We start from the raw sequence: 8052 nt of genomic DNA on the forward strand, positions 1-8052 counted from the left end.
GGGAACTAGACCTGAAAAGCGGCAATTATGGTATCAGTATTGTTGGGTTTCTGATAATTAAGTGCATGCTATAGATTCAGTTGATGTATCTGTTCAATTGGCCTCTGGCAATGACAGCCTGCCTAGTTCCAGCATTCTCTGTTTACATTTCTGGTGGTAATAATTAGGGCTAATTCATATATTACTGATTTACAAAACATACCTATATAAATTATGGCATACATATAATATAGGTTAGCTTTACATTATTGAATGTTTCACATGAAACTTGCCTGGCTAAAATGATAATATTGAGTAAAATAAATCTACTCAATCTGCATTTTAATAAAAAAAACAAACTCACATTATCTAACAAGAAGAGTACTGATTTTGTCTCATGAAGTGTTATAACTGGTTAATAAAAAGTTAATTTACAAAAGAAGGGGAAATGATGAAATGAATAACTTAGGTAGAAAGAGAGGGGGATAAATTGGTGAATATGTTCTCCCAATTCTACTGAGCTGGAATTACAGTGACACCATGAGACCAAGAGACCCTGAGGCCCACATGTCTGGATATATAGCAAAGCTGGCTGCCTAGCTCCACCAGCAATTCTCCCATCTGTGCTGATACGATATTTGTAGTCCTTGTTTCCTTGTGTATCTCTGATCTTGAATGGGGATGGAGTCCAAAAACCTGTGCTTGTAGCATTTGTTCAGGGCATCCTTTCCTAGCAGTTTTACTTTTGGCTCCTCCTGGAAGGAAAATAAACAAGTTTGGGTTTATGGAATTGTGCTTTAAGTCACCTAGATAAAATGGAATGCATGTTCTACAAATTATGTAGAGTTATTTGTTTCTTTTAACTTAAATGGAGAAAAGTGTAACAGTTTTTACAATTGCTTACAATTTAGAGGTTAGAAAGTTAAAGTTTTAAAGATCAAGAATTCTGACTAAAAATGAAATTAATGCCAGTATAAGTAAGGGGAAGTACTCTTTAAGTAAAGATATAAGGAATGTGTACTGTTAAAAAACAAGGTCAAAGGTATAGTGGGAAGAAATATCAGGGTGAGATGAGAGGCATTGGTGTGAAAGAATTCACCAGGGACAGAGTGGATAGCAGAAAAGGCAGATTTATTGGACTACCCTGCAGGGGAGCAGGAGGAGGTCTGCTCACAAAGAGGGGTGATATGGCCTGGTTGCCAAGGCAACCATACCAATTTCCATATCCATTCAGGCCTCCAAACCTACCTGCTTGGCAAGAGTAGGGCCTGGGTTTTTAGCCTTACTAAATGATACCCCAACAAAAGGTGGGGAGTGGGGAGTTTGGGTTTTTTAAAAAATATTTTTCAGAGCAAGCTATTTAATTTCAAGCTGAAACTGGTTATTGAAAAATAGGAAAATAGAAAGTGTAGAATAATTTTTTTTAACTTTATTTATTTATGCATACAGACTGGGGTACAGGCCAGAAGTGCAGGGTGGTGAGAGTGATGTCGCCTTTGGGACCTGGGGTACTTGGATTCACACTGGTAAAGATTTCACCAGACTTCTGTTTCAGGGGTACAAGATGAGATTCTCGATGAGAGAGAGATTCAGTTTTATGTAAAGAGTAAGTTTCTTAGAAAGAGACAGGAGAGAAAAAGACACCTGCATAGGTACAAGTGGGTGGGATGAGATGCCCCAAAAGGGACAGGTTTGTAGAGAGAGACCAGCATGCTTGCAGGCAGAAGGCCTTAGGACAGCGGCCTCGACTGAGGGAGGTCAGTGCAGAGAAGTCCCAGCATTATACATGTCACAGGCAGGCAGGAAGCTGCTGGCCTGCAAAGGGAGAGAATGGGTGCAAAGAAGCACCGCATAATCACAGGTGGGCAGAGGAGCGGGTTCCCCGTGCTGGTACAGAGACTGCCCTGATATAGACAGTTACTCTTTGGGAATGGCTACTCTTTTGAGCCTAGGTTTGTTGACTTTTAGTAGAATCTGAGAGGACTAGAGATTCCCTAGTGAGCTTTATCTCCATGTCCTTGGAGATAAAGCTTTAGAGTCTGAGCTTCAGACACAGCCCCCAACAGTTTTATATGCTGGGACGTCCCACCAGCATGAGCACCTGAGGACCTTGATTTTATGGCTGTGTCAGTTGCTTCACTAGCCCCTTCTACCTGTCCCCTCTTTGGGAATCAATCTTGTAATGCCAACCCCTGCCTTCCTTCTTCCATCAAGGGGATTCACCAGAGACAGACAGGCATACTGTAGATCTGCAGTGCTGGGGCGAGCAGCGGGAGGGTCAGGAGAGGTCTGCTGTGCCATGTGGGTCACCTCCAGGGCTGGGAACACATGCTGAAGTGGCTTTATCTTCTTAGGGCTGTGCTTTTACCTGCCGTACCACCAGGAGGGTCCAGAAAATGTAGCAGAATTTTAAGAGCAATCTCAGGAAAAGAAAAAATTAAGTTTTCAAACTGAATGAATAAATGGAATTACAAGTTTTTAAGTGGTACACTTAGTGGTGTAATTAATATTTAATTACTTTCTTCTATTAAAAGACAAAAGTAGTCTTAAATTGTCAGCTTTTAATAATAGCTTGTGGACCATTCAAATCAAAAGACCTGATGCTTTATGATCATTTCACAGTATTTTGACATCTTTAGAATTTATACTGACGCCATGTATTAAGAGAAGTTCTCAGGAAAAGGACTCTGACAAATATTCTACAAATACAGGCTTGATGGCAACTAAGAGCAGAAGATCTGAAAAGGAGGCAACACAAGACCAGAAGTTGGACCATACAAGGCTGAAAGCTGGACATGGGAGTAGAAGTGATTAACAGGTTTAATCTGCTAAGGAAAATGAAAACTCCTTAGGGGCCAACTCCTGTAGCTAAGCTATTAGACATCTATAGAAGGGAACTTTCTAGCTTTAGAGAGTATCTCCAGGTACAGACCTGAGGTGGGGATATGGAGATTGAGGGCCACTGTAGAGACTCCCTGGTCCTTACAAATCAACCTATTCAGGACCTCCCTGGGGGAAGAAGGGGTTCAGACTCTGCACTATGAAGCTATCAGTAGCCACTGCTGCTCGAGTTCAATCCCCACCCTGGAGGTGACCCAAACTGTGCAGCAGATCTGTTCAGTCTCATTCACTGCTCCCCTCAGCAGTGAATTTTAGTAGACCTGCCTGTTCTGCTCCCCACTTTGTCTCTGGTGAATCCTCTCACACCCTCTCCTGTACCTCTGGCCTGTACCCCAGTTCAGTATGCATAAATAAAAACAAATCTTTAAAAACAATAACAACAAAATAATCAACCTAGTCACACCACAGAAGTAATTTGTAAAGTCAACACCTCCACCTAGGGAGGAGCCACTCCCAGACAGAAGGCTGTATCTGCATGATTTCTGGCCTGTGGAGGGGCAGCAGCCCTTGTGCCCACCTGTGCCAAGCGGGTGTACCTCCTTGCTAAACTTCTCCTTTGGCAGCACCAACAGAGGCCTTCCTGTTTACCTGTGACTGTACACGGTTTCTCTTCACTCCCCTTCTCACCTTGCACAACAGCTGAGGCAGCTTCTTCCCCTGGCTTCGCCCCCACCTGTGACTGTGCAGGCCTCTGATTTAGCACACCTGTCCCTTTCGTGGGCAGCTCTTCCTGCTCACTTGTGTCTATGCAAGTGTCCTTTCTGCTTCTCAACCTATTGGTAATAAACCTGCCCTTTGGGATATAACTAACTGTCTCTGCCTTGGGGGGAAATTTGTCTGGGAAATTTGACAGGTGCTGCTGAAAGTGGAGTTCTGGTAATTTTTTTTTGCCAGAGTGAACCCAAGGACCCCACTATCTGACCCCAACACTTTCTCCACCCAACATCAGACTCACTATGAAACTAAATGAGGATAAGAAATTATAGAAATTATGGAGTAAACAAAAATGGAACTCATGGTAATTGCTAAGAAAAAGTTCGGCTTAAGACGGAACTAAAGTATGAAGGTTTTTGTAAAAAAAGATTCATTTGTATTTACTTATGCATACAAGAGCCGGGGTGTAGGCAAGAGGTGCAGGGGATGAGAAGATTCCCAGGAGACAGAATGGAGAGCAGAACAGATGGAGCTACTGAAATAAACTAAATACACTGTGGAGGGGAGAAGTAGGCGAGACAGGAGAGGTGTGCTGTGCCAGGTGGGTTTGCTCCTTGACTGGGGATTGAACTCTTGCCACAGGGAGATAGCAAGCTATTACAGTGGCTGGTGATATCTTGATAATGTTGAGACTTTAACCCCTGTACCACCAGGGATAACTTCTGAGTTTTTGCAGCCATGAATACAAGTCCTTGGTAAGGAACAAGTAAACTTCCTTGGCCTGGTTATGGTTAACCAATTTTAGGAATTTGAAATATGGGAGTTACTGACTTAACCCCTTAAACTTTGTTTCCAGACACATGATACAGTTGAATTTGGTATTTAAATAAATTTTTCAGGAAATACTGCCAAAATATATATGTGTATGTACATCAAAGGCACTAAAGTGATAGCCACTGTATTTTCCTATTCTAACAAATTTTCATATCATTTCACAGTTAATATGTTACAGAAATTGTTTGCAAATAGAAAGCATTGAATGTAAAATGTTTCCCTTTGCTAAGCTTGTTCATCTGCCATGTCATTGAATTGTCTATTTTCTTTTCATATATTTGTTGTTTTTCCTCTTAAAAGCACATAATTTGCTTTTAAGTATCTTGTAGGACTAAGAGCCCAACTCTAATTTGAAATATAGTTGAGTATATAGAGACCCCACTTAGTTAAATAAGCAATGTTCCATCTGACTACTTGCAATTAAAATTCAACAAGACACAAAAATCATTTAAAAATATTAGAAAATCCATTTTGTGTTTCTCTCTATAACTGATATGACAGGTAAGATCAACAAAAATGTCTGGTCCAACTTGTGTACCTGGTTTTAGACCTGGAGGAAAAACAGCGCTTGATACATTGGAATTTATGAAACACAAATTTCATAGTTATTCTTTCTCTTTTATGTAGGACATAGCATTTTGCTATGCCTGCCTGTTTAAAAAATTGTTTTTATAATTGAATTATTTTTGTGTTAAAATGATACAATGTTATTGTCATTGTAAGCTAATATTTTAGTTTATTAAATATTGAAATAGCAAGTGCTTTCACAAAAAAGACAAAAAACCCTTACATGTGAAAATGATTGTCAGCAGAAAGTACAATAATGCCAGAAAAATTTTCTTATCCATACATGAAAAACGCAAATGCTAATATGAATTTCATATTCTTATCACCGTGCCATAATAGATCATCATGACTTTCTGGTGATGAATGCCCAGGTAGCTTCATCTCAGCAGATTTTCGCAAGCTCTCTTCTGGTACAACCTCGGAAACAACACTTTGAGGCCATTGCAACGGGGACCTGCCTCTTTTCTCGGGAATGTTTATCTAAGATGGGGTGGTTTAATTCTGCAGGGCTATTTTTATTGCTTGGGTCCTCATGATTGACTATCTGAAGTTTTGCAGAGTTGAGAATAGTACTGCGTAATGCAGGTTGTATTGCCTTCCGAGAAAATTGACTTGCAGCCAATAGTGACTTCAGGCTTTCTAGCGAAACAAAACCGGGTTCCTTTGCAGTTTGTAAGCCTGTTTCCTTGTTCTTGGTGGAGGATTTTTCTAAGTTATAGAAAAGGATGGGGAGAGAAGAAACATTTTCATCAGGAACATCAGTGAAATGAAAATCTGTTTAGAGGAAAAGGAAAAGCATTGGCTCAACTCCCTGAAGGTCTGTACAGATTCTGGTAGCTAAACAATCAGCCTCCTCTAGTTGACAGCTGAGCGTACACACCACTGCTGCTTGGCTCTGTTCACACTCTCAAACCCTATCATCTTTCCTCAGTCACCTCTCAGCTTTCTTCAAAGCGCTTTGACTTGCCCTGACTTCTCTGACATCATCTTGCTCATCCAACTGCTAGTCTAACCATGGGTGGATTCTTATTTTCAATGAGTAATCGTCTTTTATTCCTAAACACCTTCTGAGTTGTGACAGAACTATGAAAAATGTATGAGCTTCTTTAAACTCTGAGATCTCCCACAGTGGCAAATTGCTGGATCAGGATAAAGTTTAATGTTAGAATTTGCAACTGTTAAGATCTATGAGGCAGGAGCCCCTCTTTACCTGCATAGTAACTTCTCTACCATTCTCAGAATACATACTCCAAATTAATAGTTTAGATTAAGAAATGGATTAAAAGAACAGGAACCAAAGTGTCACTGATGTAAAGAAATTAGTTACTGTTGTACATGTGAACTGACTAATGTATTTTGTATGATTGTAGTTCCCAAGCTGTGGGCCACGTGCTGTACAATTCTGAGTGATTCCTAGATAGAAAGCCTGTTCTAAACAGCATGCCAATGGGCAAATGTGCAGGTTGTGTCTTGTGTGACATTTTGCTAAGTCTTTCATCCAGTAGAGCTTTATTGACTGCTTCTGTGTGTCTTCCAGTGTGATATAAGATATATAAGAAAAAGAAACTTTGTTTTTACATCAAAATTTTTTTCAGTCATGTAATCTCTTTTCTAACTTCACCTATACTGACACAATTTTTAGTCAGAAACAAACAAAAAAAAAGAATGGTGTTTATTTTGCAAAAATGAAAAAAAAAAAAACTCAAAAGCTTTTTAAAGAGAGGCCTAGAAAAATGGAGTGACTCCTAAGAGTGAAGTTAAATTATAGTGAAATTCTAGATTTTTAAAAAATAGTTATTTACTTATGCATATAAAAGCTGGGGTACAGGCCAGAGGTCTAGAGCAGAGTGAGGGTGGGTGTGGGGGAGATGAGAGGATTCACCAGAAACAGAGTGGGAAGCAGAACAGTCAGTGCACTGAAATACACTGCTGAGGGGAGCAGTGGGTCAGAAGAGGTCTGCCGCACCATGTGTCTCATTTCTAACTGAAAGTTCATATGCGCTGTTTAGCAACTTCACATTTCTTCCTCCTCTCAACTACTAGCCACTGGCTTTCTCTTCCCTCATCAAATCTGAATATTCTAGATACTTAGAAATGCAAGCATTCCATATCTGCACTTCTGTGACAGGCTTTTTGCAGTTAGCACATTTATCCCTGGGGTCATCCACATAGGGAAAGCAGTCAGGGTGGGGCTGACAATATATTGCATAGATTAAATATCTTCAAGAGATTATTCTATCCCTTTTGTGTCTAAATACCTAGAGGTAGGCTTGCTGGATTACATATAATGCCATTTGATGCTTTTTTTTGGTTTGTTTGTTTTTGAGGCATCCACCATACTGTTTAACACATTGCCTATACTTGTTGCTTTCCCAGAAACAAAATACAAGGGCTTCAGTGTCTCTCTTCATCTCCCTCTCTCTCCTCACCTTTCTCCAGGAAGGGAGGAAAGTCTTTAAATCAATGACTTTGCATATTTTCCCCTCAGGAACCTCTCAGGCATCTCCAAGTTCTGTCATGCCCATTCGTGTATGAACATGTTTGATAATCAGTTTATACATCATATATTGTCCCCTGCTTCTCAAGTCCACATGTCCTACCCAGTTGTCACTACCCAGCAGCCAGCCTGCCAACTCTCAACCTGTGGCGCTGCAGTACGCTGAGCGCCCTGCCTCACTGGACACAGACTTCCCTGACTCCTGAGGGCCGCTAGACAACCTTCCCTCCTGTTGCTCCTGCTTTTCTTATTTTTGTCATCTTGGCTGCCAATAGGTGAGAGGTACCAAGTACATTTCAGGTGATGCCTACTGCTATTCCCCTAGTATTTCTTCCTAAGGTGTGATACCATCACAAGAAAGGAAATTACAAGGGAAAAGCCCAAACTCCAGACAGCAGCAGGATAGGCCGAGTGTGATGAACCAGTGAGGCCTCAAGTGAGACTGTGCTCTCCACTTTCCTATTGGTTCAGAATTCTCACGTAATCAATGGGAAGTACCGATTATGAGAAGGGATGATGTACTCACTTTTGTTAGTTTTGCTTCGGTTACGTTGAGGACGCTCTTTTCTGTTCCGACTTGGGATGGGGTTGCCACAGGCCTCAATGTGGAGGCGGACATA

The sequence above is a fragment of the Condylura cristata genome, unplaced genomic scaffold (assembly GCF_000260355.1).
Source record: "Condylura cristata isolate star-nosed mole 26May11 unplaced genomic scaffold, ConCri1.0 scaffold00044, whole genome shotgun sequence".
NCBI classification, from domain to species: Eukaryota; Metazoa; Chordata; class Mammalia; order Eulipotyphla; family Talpidae; genus Condylura; species Condylura cristata.